General features: G+C 43.5%; 1 long non-coding RNA gene across 2 annotated transcripts; it reads left to right on the top strand.

Moving 5' to 3' along the window:
• The first annotated feature begins 2,212 nt into the window (after nucleotides 1–2,212).
• On the top strand, nucleotides 2,213–7,086 carry LOC113889098. 2 transcript variants are annotated; one of them, XR_003510148.1, is made up of 5 exons: nucleotides 2,213–2,252; nucleotides 2,464–2,783; nucleotides 4,996–5,468; nucleotides 6,251–6,392; nucleotides 6,951–7,086. It is a non-coding gene; the product is annotated as an uncharacterized LOC113889098 (long non-coding RNA). The 2 variants fall into 2 exon arrangements; XR_003510147.1 differs by lacking the exon at nucleotides 2,213–2,252 and having other exon boundaries at nucleotides 2,395–2,783.
• Nucleotides 7,087–16,736: the final 9,650 nt, after the last annotated feature.

The following is a 16,736-nucleotide window of genomic DNA, read 5'->3' as shown; positions in this document are numbered from 1 at the left end:
ACCCCTTCAAGACCATAATAGATAATTGATGCAATTAAATTCAGAGAGGCAGAGAAAAATGGGAAGACAGAAGGACTGATCTCCATTGAAAGACTGAGAAAGTCAGTTCAGTCGGTCAGTCATGTCTGATTCTTTGTGACACCATGAACTGCAGCACGCCAGGCCTCCCTGTCCATCATCAACTCGCGGAGTCCACCCAAACCCATGTCCATTGAGTTGGTGATGCCATCTAACCATCTCACCCTCTGTCATCCCCTTTTCCTCCTGCCCTCAATCTTTCGCAGCATCAGGGTCTTTTCCAATGAGTCAGCTCTTTGCATCAGGTGGCCAAATTATTGGAGTTTCAGTTTCAACATCAGTCTTTCCAATGAACACCCAGGACTGATATCCTTCAGGATGGACTGGTTGGATCTCTTTGCAGTCCAAGGGACTCTCAAGAGTCTTCTCCAACACCACAGTTCAAAAGCATCAATTATTTGGTGCTCAGCTTTCTTTATAGTCCAACTCTCACATCCATACATGACCGCTGGAAAAACCACAGCCTTGACTAGAAGGACCTTGGTTGGCAAAGTAATGTCTCTGCTTTTTATTTTTAATATAAATTTATTTATTTTAATTAGAGGCTAATTACTTTACAATATTGTATTGTTTTTGCCATACATCAACATGAATCTGCCATGGGTGTACACGTGTTCCCTATCCTGAACTCCCCTCCCACCTCCCGCCCCGTACCATCCCTCTGGGTCATCTCAGTGCACCAGCCCCAAGCATCCTGTATCATGCATCGAACCTGGACTGGCAATTCGTTTCATATATGATATTATACATGTTTCAATGCCATTCTCCCAAATCATCCCATCCTCTCCATCTCCCACAGAGTCTCGGCTTTTTAATACGCTATCTATGTTAGTCATAACTCTCCTTCCAAGGAGTAAGCTTCCTTTAATTCCATGGCTGCAATCACCATCTGCAGCGATTTTGGAGCCCAGAAAAATAAAGCCAGCCACTGTTTCCACTGTTTTCCCATCTATTTCCCATGAAGTGATGGGACCAGATGCCATGATCATAGTTTCCTGAATGCTGAGCTTTAAGCCAACTTTATCACTCTCTTCTTTCACTTTCATCAAGAGGCTCTTTAGTTCTTCTTCACTTTCTGCCATAAGGGTGGTGTCATCTGCCTATCTGAGGTTAATGATATTTCTCCTGGCAATCTTGATTCCAGCTTGTGCTTCCTCCAGCCCAGCATTTCTTATGATGTACTCTGCATATAAGTTAAATAAGTAGGGTGACAATATACAGCCTTTATGTACTCCTTTTCCTATTTGGAACCAGTCTTTTGTTCCATGTCCAGTTCTAACTGTTGCTTCCTGACTGCATACATGTTTCTCAAGAGGCAGGTCAGGTGGTCTGGTATTCCCATCTCTTGAAGAATTTTCCTCAGTTTATTGTGATCCACACATGCCGGGAACCAGCATGGGAGATCCCACCCATAACAAAGGTCATGCAGAGAGGACCTGAAGGCAAAGGCGAGTCAGGCAGGACTCAAGGGACCCCCTGGACCTGCTCGAGCATCTACCCCAAAACCAGAATCTGTCTGTCTTACTATTTTATGACTTGCACCAACTCCTCTGACATTAATGGGAAGCTATCCCCGACCACCTTTCTCTGAAGGACATCAACTTAGAGCTCTAGTTAATAAGTCTCCTGGGCACAATAGGAGTGTTTCAATTCAAATCCCTCAGATAGCTTTCTAACTTGCCTGACAGGTTTATCCAGACTCCCACAGCTACGCATATGATTGTTTACATCCTCCCAACCGCGAGAGGCACAGGAAGCTTAAGATATTCAAACAATATAGAGCTTCTCAGGGAGTTAAAATTATTAGAACAGAACTGATGGAGGATTTCATTCTTGAGCTAATGCTTGCTGCCAAGTTTCTATATCCCTTACCCATTGTGTCCTTGTGAGTATATTAATTAATATAGTTGGTATATAGAAATATAAGTAGTAACCTTGATGTTAACCTCCTTAGACCCTTGAGTTAATAAATTCTTTCCTTGTCATCCCCCACTGCACTTTGCCCTATAGGAATGCAACTTTATCTAGTGCTTTCAGAAAGTGTTGCCAAACTTTAAAGAAATCACCTTTGGAGAAAATAAGTTTTTCTGGTTGACTCAGCTTTATCAGAAGAAAAATGTTAACATGCCTCCTGGCCAGAAGATGATGTAAATCACCTAAAGCCTTTGTATATGGTAAGTTTGCAGAAAGAAACCTGGTCTCGATAAGGATCAAGGACTGCTGACCTTTCATGACTCTATACCCCCTATTATCCTCTATGTACAACTTGGGGTATAAAAGGTCCTTTTGAAAATAAAGCTACGGAGCTGGCTTCATCAGAGCTTGGTCTCTGCATGTCATTCTTTTTCCCTTTTCTCTCCTTTTCTCTCTCTGTTCTTCTTTCAGGATGACTACTTGGAGCACAGGGGCTCTCTGAGTCCACTTATCTGCCCGGGTTTCTAAGACTCAATCTGGAAGGCACCTAGCGTCTTCAGGGGAAGGGCGCCCTGCGTCTTCACCCTACCGAGAGGGTGCCTGTGGCCTCCGTGGACAGAGCAAGTCCAGTGTCTTGGACTTTATTGGCTTTCTTTGTAAACCAAGGAAGATCAAGCCTCTTTCTCTCCCCTTTTACTTTCCCTATTCGCTGATGCCGTCCTCCTGAGGGATTCCCTGGATCCTGCCAGGGCTGCACCCCGGTAAGTGGTGCCCGGAGCAGGCTCCTGAAGGTAAGCCTCCCCCCATTGTGCAGTTTTTCGGATGGCTAGGACCCCACTCGGTGCTGCAGACCCCCCTGCATAAGATAAGTAGGGTGAGAAGGAGTGGGAAGTGAAATCTTTTCAAAGAAGAAGTAGAAAAGATAGAAATTTTCTGACATGGGTAACAATGAATCAAAAGAACAACAACTCTTTATAGGAGTAATCTTGCAACTGTTAAATAAAAGAGGAATTAAGGTTAAGAAAGCTAATGTTCAATATTTTATTACATTTGTACAAGAGCAATGTCCTTGGTTTCCAGAAGAGGGTACTGTTAACCTAGATACTTGGGAAAAGGTAGGAAAACCGCTAAAAATTTATTATGCTTTGCATGGCCCAGAAAAAGTCCCTACTGACACCTTTTCTCTATGGAACATGATTAGGGACGCTTTAGATACTTGGGCCAGAAAGGGTTCCTGTAGATGCTTTTGCTCTGTGGAATGTGATTAGAAATGTCCTGGACCCCCATCATGAGGCTGTTAGATAGCCTATGGGGGAGGCTATAGAGATGGATGGTGGTGGGTCTCCACTTTCTGCGCAGATCATATTTTCTGTCATTGATGAGAAAAAGGAGGGAGACTGTGCTCTACCTCCCGAGGAAGGAGAGGGCTTACAGGACACTGTGTTCAGGCACCCTGGAGAGCCCCTTCCCCATCTATGCAAACCTTTAAAAACTTATCCACCACTTTCTGATTTAAGGCGATCACCGCCGCCTCCGTTTGCGCCTCCCAGGGCCCAGGAGTTCCCCACTTTGCCCACAAAGCCTCCCAAAGCATTGCCTAAGCCTGAAGAAGATAAAAAGTTTTTTGAACAAAGGAACTTTAAAAACAGATGTGTGCACAATATGCAGAGTGTGCTCCTTGGAGAAAACCCCCTCAGGGGGGCCTCACCCAGGGTAGGAAAAAAGCGGAAGGGTAAGGGGATTTAGCAACAATATTAACCCCTGATGTGCCGGTTACTCCAATTCCAACGGGAGTGGCTGGCCCTTTGCCTGCGGCCATTGTAGGACTTGTGCTGGGGCGTAGCTCACTTTCTTTTCAAGGAATTTTGGTGGTGCCTGGTGTAGTAGATTCTGATTATATTGGAGAAATTAAAGTTTTGATCTCGCTGCCTACCAAAACTGTGCAAATTAATAAAGGCCAAAGAGTAACACAGCTTTTGCATTTACCTTATTATCAGACAGGAGAAAACTTGACTTCTTAAGCTAAGGGCCATAGAACATTTGGATCTAGTGATCTAGCCTTTTGGGTACAGGAAATTACAGCTCCAAGGCCTTTAAAAGATGTTTTAATTCAAGGGAATAAAATATCAGGGCTGAGTTACAAACAGTTATTTGGGCTTTTCAACATTTAAGACACCACACCTTCAATCTTTTGACTGACTCCTGACATATTGTAGGGTTGTTTCCTCATATAGAGACTGCTAATATTCCAGAAAATAAAACTACTATCTTTTCCTTGTTATCTGATTTACAGAAAGAGATTAAACACATAGATAAGAAATATTTTGTGGGACACATTAGAGCCCATTCCGGCTTGCCCAGTCCTTTACTTGAAGGAAATGTTTTGGCAGATGCATTGACTAAAGTAATTGTTTTAAACTTACATAAAAAGATTGACAAGGCCAAAAATTCTCACAAAATTCACCATCAAAATGCAGCTGGTTTAAGGTATGAATTTCATATCCTTAGGGAAACAGCTAGACTAATAGTTATGTCCAAATTGCCCAATATTTAATCCATCTCCACCATTAGGAATAAATCCCCAAGGCCTTAGGCCTAATGCTCTCTTGCAAATGGATGAAACTCATATCCTGGCTTATACTTCTGCTGCTTTTAAAAGATTTTGTCAACAATTTTCCGTAGTACATTCAACAAGAATACCTTATAATCCCCAAGGTCAAACCATAGTGGAAAGGACACACCAGACTTTAAAAAATCAGATAGCTAAATTAAGATAAAAAATTTAAATATTCCTCTCCACGTCATGTTCTACACCCTGCTTTGTTTGTAATTAATCATTTAAACTTAGACACACAGGGACAGACTACAATGATGAGACACTAGATTCCTGAAGGGGCTATGACTCGGCCCCTGATCAAGTGAAAAGACCTCCTTACTAGAGAGTGAAAAGGGCCAGATGTGTTGCTAACTTGTGGGCAAGGGTATGCTTGTATTTTTACACAGGACGCAGATTCTCCGATTTGGATCCTGGACAGACTAATTCGTCATGTCACAGTCCTCAGACACCAGGTCCACTTCACATGCATTTGGTCGCTTGCCACCCCCCAGCCAGCTCTCGCCTCCACGCCGCCAGTTGTGTCCCACACCCTCCTCATTGCACCCCGCAACCTACAGCCAAAAAAGTTTGTGCAGCGAGTGAAGGCCGGAGAGGAGAGTGCGCCTGTGGAGTACCATCCAGACCAATGTGGCCCTGCTGGTGAGAGGGGAATGCCGTGAGCCCAAGTGGCAGCAGCTAGCCCGAGTCCGTGACCCCCACCCCTCTGCCCACCATGGACACAGTGGCCTGCAGCCTGCCACTCGCTTTCTGCCACCTGCTGCTGGAGACGCTGCTCCCCCAGGCCGATGCCTACAGCTGCTCCCCGGTACACCCACAACAGGCATTTTGCAATGCAGACATAGTGATCAGGGCCAAAGAGGTCAGTAAGAAAGAGGTGGACCTAATATACTACTTGTGAACAATGTATACTTTCACCTTGTTTGACCCCTCAATATAATGTTTGCTCCTTTGTGGTGCTTCAACATCCACCCTATCTTATGGTGCCTGTGACTGTAACCACATATTGGTATTATTACTATGGTCTTGCTGTATTACAATAACTACAAGATTTAATGTGATCACGATGGTTTGTGGGCTTACTTATCTTGGGAATGTCAGCTTTAATAACTGCAATTACTTCTGTTACTGTGGCAGCAATATCATTGACTCAACAAGTACATACTGCTCAATATGTTGATACTATGTCCAAAAATGTTTCTTTAACATTGGCAACACAGGAAGCTATAGACAAGAAACTGGAAATGAGGGTAGATGCCCTAGAGAAAGCAATAATACATATTGGGACTGAATTACAGGCATTAAAAGTGAAGTTGGCACTGTCCTGTCATGCCGACTTCAGTGGATTTGTGTGATGGCTCTGAAAGTAAACGAGCCAGATTATAACTGGGAAAAGATTAAAAATCATATTTCAGGTGTCTGGAACAGCTCCAGCATTAGTTTAGATTTAGGAAAACTTCATAATCAGATAAAGACCATGGAACACTCCCGATTAGATTTTACTGCCGCAGGAGTAGCAAGTGACTTTTTCCATACATTCTCTAACTTTATTTCAGGAAAGAACATTCTGTCTACTATTTTTTGCTATGCTGCTGTGGCTGCTCTAATTCTGCTTCTCATAATTATTCATCCTTGTATTGTCAGAACTCTCCAACAGAGCACTCAGAAGCTCGCGACTGAATTGCATCTGGCTGTCTTAAGAAATAAAAAAGGGGGAGATGCCAGGAACCAGCACGGGAGATCCCACTCATGACAAAGGTCATGCAGAGAGGACCTGAAGGCAAAGGTGAATCAGGACTCGAGGGACCCCCTGGACCTGCTCGAGTATCTACCCCAAAACCAGAATCTGTCTGTCTTACTATTTTATGACTTGCACCAACTCCTCTGACATTAATGGGAGGCTATCCCCGACCACCTTTCTCTGAAGGACATCAACTTAGAGCTCTAGTTAATAAGTCTCCTGGGCACAATAGGAGTGTTTCAATTCAAATCCCTCAGATAGCTTTCTAACTTGCCTGACAGGTTTAACCGGACTCCCACAGCTACGCATATGATTGTTTACAGCCTCCCAACCGCGAGAGGCATGGGAAGCTTAAGATATTCAAACAATATAGAGCTTCTCAGGGAGTTAAAATTATTAGAACAGAACTGATGGAAGATTTCATTCTTGAGCTAATGCTTGCTACCAAGTTTCCATATCCCTTACCCATTGTGTCCTTGTGAGTATATTAATTAATATAGTTGGTATATAGAAATATAAGTAGTAACCTTGATGTTAACCTCCTTCGACCCTTGAGTTAATAAATTCTTTCCTTGTCATCCCCCACTGCACTTTGCCCTATAGGAATGCAACTTTATCTAGTGCTTTCAGAAAGTGTTGCCAAACTTTAAAGAAATCACCTTTGGAGAAAATAAGTTTTTCTGGTTGACTCAGCTTTATCAGAAGAAAAATGTTAACATGCCTCCTGGCCAGAAGATGATGTAAATCACCTAAAGCCTTTGTATATGGTAAGTTTGCAGAAAGAAACCTGGTCTCGATAAGGATCAAGGACTGCTGACCTTTCATGGCTCTATACCCCCTATTATCCTCTATGTACAACTTGGGGTATAAAAGGTCCTTTTGAAAATAAAGCTACGGAGCTGGCTTCATCAGAGCTTGGTCTCCGCGTGTCATTCTTTTTCCCTTTTCTCTCCTTTTCTCTCTCTGTTCTTCTTTCAGGATGACTACTTGGAGCACAGGGGCTCTCTGAGTCCACTTATCTGCCCGGGTTTCTAAGACTCAATCTGGAAGGTGCCTAGCGTCTTCAGGGGAAGGGCGCCCTGCGTCTTCACCCCACCGAGAGGGCTCCTGTGGCCTCCGTAGACAGAGCAAGTCCAGTGTCTTGGACTTTATTGGCTTTCTGTGTAAACCAAGGAAGATCAAGCCTCTTTCTCTCCCCTTTTACTTTCCCTATTCACTGATGCCATCCTCCTGAGGGATTCCCTGGATCCTACCAGGGCTGGACCCCAGTACACACAGTCAAAGGCTTTGGCATAGTCAATAAAACAGAAATAGATGTTTTTCTGAAGCTCTCTTGCTTTTTTGATGATCCAGCAGATATTGGCAATTTGATCTCTGATTCCTCTGCCTTTTATAAAACCAACTTGAACATCTGGAATTTCATGGTTCACATATTGCTGAAGCCTGGTTTGGAGAATTTTAAGAATTACTTTACTAGCATGTGAGATGAGTGCAATTGTGCTTTATTTTGAACCTATGACCAAACAACTAAATAACAGATAAAGAATTAACTAGGTAAAGTGTCCAAAGAAACAGTAATAATAATGCTAACTCAACTAGAAAAAAATAGGAAAACGCATTGAAAATTCTAACAAGGAACCAGAAAATATAAAAAAGAACCAGACAGAGCTGAGGAATACATTAACAGAAATTAAAAAAAAAAAAACAAGAAGAATTAACAGCAGAACTGACAATAACACAGGAGTGAATAATAATGGAAATCACCAATCAGAATAGCTAAAAGAAACCTTCCCCCCCCCAAAGAAAATGAGAACAGTTTAAGAGACCTATGGATAACATTAAGCTTATCAGCATTCATATTATTGGTGTCTCAAAAGAATAAAAGAGAGAAAAGATGGTAAATTGTATTTGATGAAATTATGGCTGAAAACTTCCAAAACCAGAAGGTAGTACAGAAATCACACAGGGTACCAAACAAAATAAACCAAAAATAAACAAAAATAAACCAAAATAAAACAAACGCACACTAAGATACAGTATAATTAAAATGGCAGGAGTTAAAAATAAAGAGAAGATTCTAAAGGCAGCAAGAGAAATCACAGAATCACATAAAAGGGAAGCACCATAAGGCTATCTGCTAAATTTTGTATAGAAACCTTGCAGGCCACAGTGAGTGGCATTATATATTTATATTTAAAATGTTGAAAGAGAAATACTTACAACCTGAATATCTACCCAGTAAGATTATCATTCAGAATTGAGAGACAAAGTGCTTCTCAGACAAGCAAAAATTAAGAGTTCATCAATACTAAACTAAACCTGAAATAAATGTTAGAGGATCCTCTCTAAAGAGAAAAGAAGAAAGAATTTGTGGGAGAGGGAGAATCCCACTAGTTAAGACACTAGCCAAGATATGAAAGCAAACCAAATGCTCATCAACAGATAAATGAATAAAGAAGCAGTATTGTATACAGAGCTGCATGCACACACACACACACACACACACACACACACACACACACACACTGGGATATTACTCAGTCACAAAAAAGAATGAAAATTTGCTATTTGCAACAATATGGATGGACTTGTGAGGAATTTTCCTTAGTAAAATAAGTCAAATTAGGGAAAGAGAAAGACAAATACTCTGTAATATCATCTGTATGTGGAATCTAAAAATGCAACAAACTAGTGAATGTAACAAAGAAGAAGCTGGCTTAAAACTCAACAGTCAGAAAATGAAGATCATGGCATCTGGTCCAATCACTTCATGGCAAATAGACGGGGAAGCAATGGAAACAGTGACAGACTTTATTTTCTTAGGCTCAAAATTACTGAATATGGTGTCTGCAACCATGCTTCTTGGAAGAAAAAAATAGAACAAACTTAGACAGCATATTAAAAAGCAGAGACATTACTTTGCCAACAAAGCTCCATATAGTTAAAGTTATGGTTTTTCCAGTAGTCATGTATGGATGCAAGAGTTGCAGCATAAAGAAAGCTGAGCACCAAAGAATTGATGGTTTTGAACTGTGGTGTTGAGGAAGACTCTTCAGAGTCCCTTGGACAGCAAGGAAACCCAACCAGTCCATCCTAAGGAAAATCAGTCCTGAATATTCATTGGAAGGACCGAAGCTGAAGCTGAAGCTGTACTACTTTGGCCAACTGACTGAAAGAACTGACTGATTGGAAAAGACCCTGATGCTGAAAAGACTGAAGTCTGAGGAGAAGGGGACAACAGAGGATGAGATGTTTGATTGGCATCACTGATTGATGGACATGAGTTTGAGCAATCTCTGGGAGTTGGTGATGGACAGGAAAGACTGACGTGCTGCAGTCCATGGGGATGCAAAGAGTCCAACACAACTGAGTGACTGAACTGAACTGATAGTGATAGACCAATTAGACCTAACTGATATCTATAGGACATTTCACCCCAAAACAATGAATTTCACGTTTTTCTCAAGTGCACATGGAACCTTCCCCAGGATCGATCACATCCTGGGCTATAAATCTAGCCTTGGTAAAAAAAAAAAAAAAAAAAGGAATCATTCCAAGCATCTTTTCTGACTACAATGCAGTAAGATTAGATCTCAATTACGGGAGAAAAACTATTAAAAATCACAACATATGGAGGCTGAACAACACACTGCTGAATAACCAATAAATCACAGAAGAATTCAAAAAAGAAATCAAAATATGAATAGAAAGAAATGAAAATGAAAACACAACAGCGCAAAACCTGTGGGACACTGTAAAAGCAGTGCTAAGGGGAAAGTTCACAGCAATACAGGCATACCTCAAGAAAAAAGAAAAAAGTCAAGTAAATCACCTAACTCTACACCTAAAGCAACTAGAAAAGGAAGAAATTAAGAACCCCAGGATTAGTAGATGGAACGAAATCCTAAAAATTAGGGCAGAGATAAATGCAAAAGAAACAAAAGAGACCAGAGCAAAAATCAACAAAGCCAAAAGCTGGTTCTTTGAGAGGATAACTAAAATTGACAAACCATTAGCCAGACTCATCAAGAAACAAAGGGAGAAAAATCAAATCAATAAAATTAGAAATGAAAATGGAGAGATCACAACAGACAACACAGAAATACAAAGGATCATAAGAGACTACTATCAGCAATTATATGCCAATAAAATGGACAACTTGGAAGAAATGGACAAATTCTTAGAAAAGTACAACTTCCCAAAACTGGACCAGGAAGAAATAGAAAATCTTAACAGACCCATCAGAAGCATGAAAATTGAAAATGTAATCAGATTTCTTCCAGCAAACAAAAGCCCAGGTTCAGACAGCTTCACAGCTGAACTCTACCAAAAATTTAGAGAAGAGCTAACATCTATTCTACTCAAACTCTTCCAGAAAATTTCAGAGGAATGTACACTTCCAAACTCACTCTATGAGGCCACCATCACCCTAACACCAAAGCTTGACAAAGATGCCACACACAAAAATAAAACTACAGGCCAATATCTCTGATGAACATAGATGCAAAAATCTTTAACAAAATTCTAACAATCAGAATCCAACAACACATTGAAAAGATTATACATCTTGACCAAGTGGGCTTTATCCCAGGAATGCAAGGATTCTTCAATATCCACATATCAGTCAATGTAATACACCACATTAACAAATTGAAAAATAAAAGCCATATAATTATCTCAATAGATGCAGAGAAAGCCTTTGACAAAATTCAACATCCATTTATGATAAAAACTCTCCAGAAAGCAGGAATAGAAGGAACGTACCTCAACGTAATAAAAGCTATATATGACAAACCCACAGCAAACATTATCCTCAATGGTGAAAAATTTAAAGCATTTCCCTTAAAGTCAGGAACAAGACAAGAGTCCCCAATTACACCACTACTATTCAACATAGGTTTGGAAGTTTTGGCCACAGCAATCAGAGCAGGAAAAGAAATAAAAGGAATCCAAATTGGAAAAGAAGTAAAACTCACTGTTTGCAGGTGACATGATCCTCTACATAGAAAACCCTAAAGACTCCACCAGAAAATTACTAAAACTAATCAATGAATATAGTAAAGTTGCAGGATATAAAATCAACACACAGAAATCCCTTGCATTCCTATACACTAATAATGAGAAAATAGAAAGAGAAATTAAGGAAACAATTCCATTCACCACTGCAACAAAAAGAATGAAATACTTAGGAATATATCTACCTAAAGAAAGAAAATACCTATATACAGAAAACTATAAAGCATTGGTGAAAGAAATCAAAGAGGACACTAATAGATGGAGAAATATACCATGTTCATGGATCAGAAGAATCAATATAGTGAAAATGAGTATACTACCCAAAGCAATCTATAGGTTCAATGCAATCCCTATCAAACTACCAACGGTATTTTTCTCAGAGCTAGAACAAATAATTTCACAATTTGTATGGAAATACAAAAAACCTCGAATAGCCAAAGCAATCTTGAGAAAGAAGAATGGAACTGGAGGAATCAACCTGCCTGACTTCAGGCTCTACTACAAAGCCATAGTCATCAAGACAGTATGGTACTGGCACAAAGACAGAAATGTAGATCAATGGAACAAAGTAGAAAGCCCAGAGATAAGTCCATGCACCTATGGACAACTTATCTTTGAAAAAGGAGGCAAGAATATACAATGGAGAAAAGACAATCTCTTTAACAAGTGGTGCTGGGAAAACTGGTCAACCACTTGTAAAAAAATGAAACTAGAACACTTTTTAACACCATACACAAAAATAAACTCAAATGGATTAAAGATCTAAATGTAAGACCAGCAACTATAAAACTCCTAGAGGAGAACATAGGCAAAACACTCTCCGACATAAATCATAGCAGGATCCTCTATGACTCACCTCCCAGAATATTGGAAATAAAAGCAAAAATAAGCAAATGGGACCTAATTAAAATTAAAAGCTTCTGCACAACAAAGGAAACTATAAGCAAGGTGAAAAAACAGCCTTCACAATGGGAGAAAATAACAGCAAGTGAAGTAACAGACAAATAGTTAATCTCAAAAATATACAAGCAACTCCTGCAGCTCAATTCCAGAAAATAAACGACCCAATAAAAAATGGGCCAAAGAACTAAACAGACATTTCTCCAAAGAAGACATACAGATGGCTATCAAACACATGAAAAGATGCTCAACATCACTCATTACCAGAGAAATGCAAATCAAGACCACAATGAGGTACCATTTCACGCCAGTCAGAATGGTTGCTATGCAAAAGTCTACAAGCAGTAAATGCTGGAGAGGGTGTGGAGAACAGGGAACCCTCTTACACTGTTGGTGGGATTGCAAACTAGTACAGCCACTATGGAGAACAGTGTGGAGATTCCTTAAAAAACTGGAAATAGAACTGCCTTATGACCCAGCAGTCCCTCTGCTGGGCATACACACCGAGGAAACCAGAATTGAAAGAGACACGTATACCCCAGTGTTCATCACAGCACTGTTTATAATAGATAGGACATGGAAGCAACCTAGATGCCCATCAGCAGATGAATGGATCAGAAAGCTGTGGTACATATACACAATGGAGTATTACTCAGTCATTAAAAAGAATACATTTCAATCAGTTCTAATGAGGTCGATGAAACTGGAGCCTATTATACAGAGTGAAGTAAGCCAGAAAAAAAAAAAAAAACACCACTACAGTATACTAACACATATATATGGAATTTAGAAAGATGGTAATGATAACTCTGTATGCAAGACAGCAAAAGAGACACAAATGTATAGAACAGTCTTTTGGACTCTGTGGGAGAGGTCGAGGGTGGGATGATTTGGGAGAATGGCACTGAAACATGTGTAATATCATATGTGAAATGAATCGCCAGTCCAGTTCCAATGCCTGATACAGGATGCTTGCAGTTGGTGCACTGGGATGACCCAGAGGAATGGTATGGGGAGGGAGTTATTAGGAGTGTTCAGGATATGGAACACGTGTACACCATGGCGAAATCATGTTGATGTATCGTAAAACCAATACAATATTGTAAAGTAATTAGCCTCCAATTAAAATAAATAAATTTATATATCAAAAATTTTTCAACATCAAAAAAAAAAAAAAAAAAAAAAACCACAACTCGTCCCCAACTGAAATATCTGGGCATCCCGGTCTGGGCTGTCAGGCTGAGACTCCACACCTGCTCACTTCCTCAGTGAACTCAGGGAGTCATAGGCTTGGTCTGTGGGACACATTCTCTGGTGGGCAGAGGGAGGTGCCCATGTCCTGTGAAGACTCGAGATGAGGGTCTTCTCTAGGGTCCCCAGGGGATGCTTGTGCCTCCCTCCTGAGAGCCCTGGGGGACCAGGGAGCATGGCATTCAAATTTAACCTCATTGATCCTGATGGGAGGGGAGAAGTGAGGGCTTGGGTCAGGTTCCCAGGTTAAGGTCAGCAGAGTAAAGGAACCCAGCTGTGTTAGGAGTCAAGGTAGAACCCTCAGAGGGTCTCTGTGACACCAGGATTTCCAAGTCATCAATTGTCTCAGCCCAGGGAGACCCTGGCAGAGTTGTAGGAATTAGCCCCTTACTCTCACTTGCCTCTCAGGAGTCCTGGCTGGGGAGGGCCTGGTTCTAAGGGGAACAAGGTCAGGGACAGAGGGTTGTGCTCAGACCTGCTGAGAGTCAAAGTGAAGAGCAGAAGGAGGGTTGAAGAATGTCCAAGGCATCATCTCAGCTCTGGGAATCCCTGAGCATGGAGCCCTGATGTCGTGTCTGCAGACTCCTCTGGCTGGGGGTCCCACTGAAGTGATGGCCTTGGTGTGAGGGTCCCGTCTCTGGTCAACACAAGGGGCATACCTGGACATGTCAGGGCTCAAGATGAGGACCTTGATGGAGGACACAAGGAATCCCACAGGTCCCAGAACCTGCTGTCATGCCAAGGGTGACTCTGGTGGGGACGTGAGTATCAGGTCTCAGAGACACTGGAGACTTGATATAAGGGGTGAGGCCTCAGAGACTGGAGGGGAGAGTCTTAGGTTCTGAAGCAGTTTAGGTGAGGACCCTGAGGGAGGACTGAGGGGATGCTGGACCCCAATCAGAGGAGACCAAGGGAAGCCGGTCCCTGCTGTCAGTCCTTGGTGGCCCTGGGTTACGATGAGCTCATTAGACATCCTGACATCCTGCCAGACTTCCTGGCATCCAGGTCTCAGACTGGGGACCTCACATATGTGGCAAGGCTTCAGGTGGGCCAATTCCCAGGTCTGGTGGGGTGTCAGGTTGAGGACCCTGAGAAGGAACTAGAGGACCCTGAACCCCAATCAGAGGACACCTCAGAGAAGCTCATCTCTGTCGTCAGTCCAGGGCAATTGTGGGGATAGGATGAGTGCAACAGGCATGGTCTGATTTCCTGACATCTGGGTCTTGGAGAGATGAGACCCTGGTATAAGGGGCTGGGCTTCAGATGGGGAGAGGCGAGAATCCCAGGTCCTGCCCAGAGGTAAGGTGAGGTGCCTGAAAGAGGACAGAGGAGACCCTGAGTGAGGACCAATGGAACCCCGCAGGTCTCCACACCTATAGTCGGCCCTGGGAGAGCTTGGTGTGAGAAGAGCACATTAGGCCTGTCTGAATTCCTGACATGGGGGGTCTCAGAGGACTGGGGACCTCGTGAAAGCAGTGAGGTCTCAAAATGGCAGATGGGACAATCCTGGGCCCTGCTGGAGTCCAGGCTCCGTGCAAGGAATGACAGAGGTGGTTAGACCTTAAGACAGGGAGGTATCCTTGCCTTTGATGGGGATCTTGGAGGCCCCATAGCAGGATGAGCGTTTTCCTGACCTATGGCTTAGGGACCTCAGGATCTGAGGTGTTCGGGCAGAGGGGGGCAGTGTTCAGGTCTGCAGAGGGTATACTCTACAGATCCGGAGGGATAACTGAGTAGACTCCTGTCCTGTCCCTGTGGTCAGTTTTTGGAGGCCAGGAAGGACATGAGGAGGAGCTGAGGACCGGGTATCTCCCCAACCTAGAACCCACAGGAAGCCCTGGGCAAGTGTGGCCACACATGGGGCCCATCAGCACTTTCTGCTCAGACTAGGGTCTTGTTCTGAGTTTCCCTGCAGGCCCCCAAAGGGGAGGGACCAGGTTGTGCCAGGGGAAAGGTGAGCACTACAAGGAAGCCCTGAGGGGACCTCACCCCACAACTGGGGGGACTTCACAGAGTCCACCCCACCTACCAGCATGGAGGCCCAGAGATATGTCTCAGTCTACCCCTGAGGTGTCCCCTCCATGTCTCTCACAGGAGCTCCAGGAACAGGAGGTGAAGCAGAGGTCTGAGGCCCCGTGTTCTGAGGTCAGAGATCAGAGGAGATCCAGGCAGTGCCAGGAGTCAAGGTGAGGAGGGGTGTCGTGAGTGTGCACCAGGGCTCCCCTTCCCAGAACAGAGGGAAACCACAAAGCCCATTCCCACACCTGGTCATCTCAGGAACTTCCAGCTGTTCTGACTGCACCATGGGGAGACATTGCCCCTTCCTCCTTCAGGTAGCCAGGTGTCTGGCCATCCAGGAAGAGTTCCCCCTGTGAAGCTCGAGATCACCCCTCAAGAGGAGACCTGTAAGTGGCCTGTGTCAGACTGCCCAGGGTGCGTTTCTCAGGTCAGGCCGCTCAAACCCCTCTGTCCTTCAGGCACATGGTTTGCGTCTATCCCTCTGCCTCACTCCTGTCTGTGGTTTGGTCCCAGGCATTGCGCTCAGGATCAAGATGAGTGAGCTGAGCAAACTTGAAGAAGACTTCAAGACCCAGGGGAGGCAGAGGCAGGTATAGAGGGCAGTCCCCTGTGGTCTGAGGTGGAGGAAGGCTGCAGCCCCCTCAGCCTTCTCTCCCTCAGTCTCCTCCTCAGCCCTGTGAGAGGCCTTGCCCAAGAAGTTAAGGAGATGATGGCTAAACTGTTTAAGTTCATGCTCCTCAAGTATTGTGCCAAGGAGCTGACTCCAAGACCGAAAATACTGAATATGATCCTCACGGATAACCAGGACCACATACCTGTGGTCTTCCATAAAGGCGCCCAGTGCTTGCAGTTGGTCCTTTGGCATGGCAGTGAAGGAGGTGTACCCCAGGGAGCACATTCTACATCTTGGTCCCCACCCTGGACCTCACCGAGTGGTGGGCAGAGCCTGCCAAAGGCCGGGCTCATGCTGCTGGTCCTCAGCCTGATCATCCAAAATGGAGACTTCACCCCTGAGGATGTGGTCTTGGGAAAACTCAGCAGGATGGGGGTGTGTCCCAGGAGGGAGCACTCCATCTTTGGGGACCAGGGAGCTGTTGACCCATGTGTGGGTGTGGGAGGGTTACCTGGAGTACCGGCAGGTGCCTGACAGCAACCTTGCTCGCTATGAGTCCTGTGGCATCCCTGGGCCTATGCAGAGACCAG

Source organism: Bos indicus x Bos taurus, unplaced genomic scaffold (assembly GCF_003369695.1).
Source record: "Bos indicus x Bos taurus breed Angus x Brahman F1 hybrid unplaced genomic scaffold, Bos_hybrid_MaternalHap_v2.0 tig00003510_arrow_arrow_obj, whole genome shotgun sequence".
In the NCBI taxonomy this organism is placed as follows: domain Eukaryota; kingdom Metazoa; phylum Chordata; class Mammalia; order Artiodactyla; family Bovidae; genus Bos; species Bos indicus x Bos taurus.
This window is presented reverse-complemented; position numbering and strand designations above follow the sequence as displayed.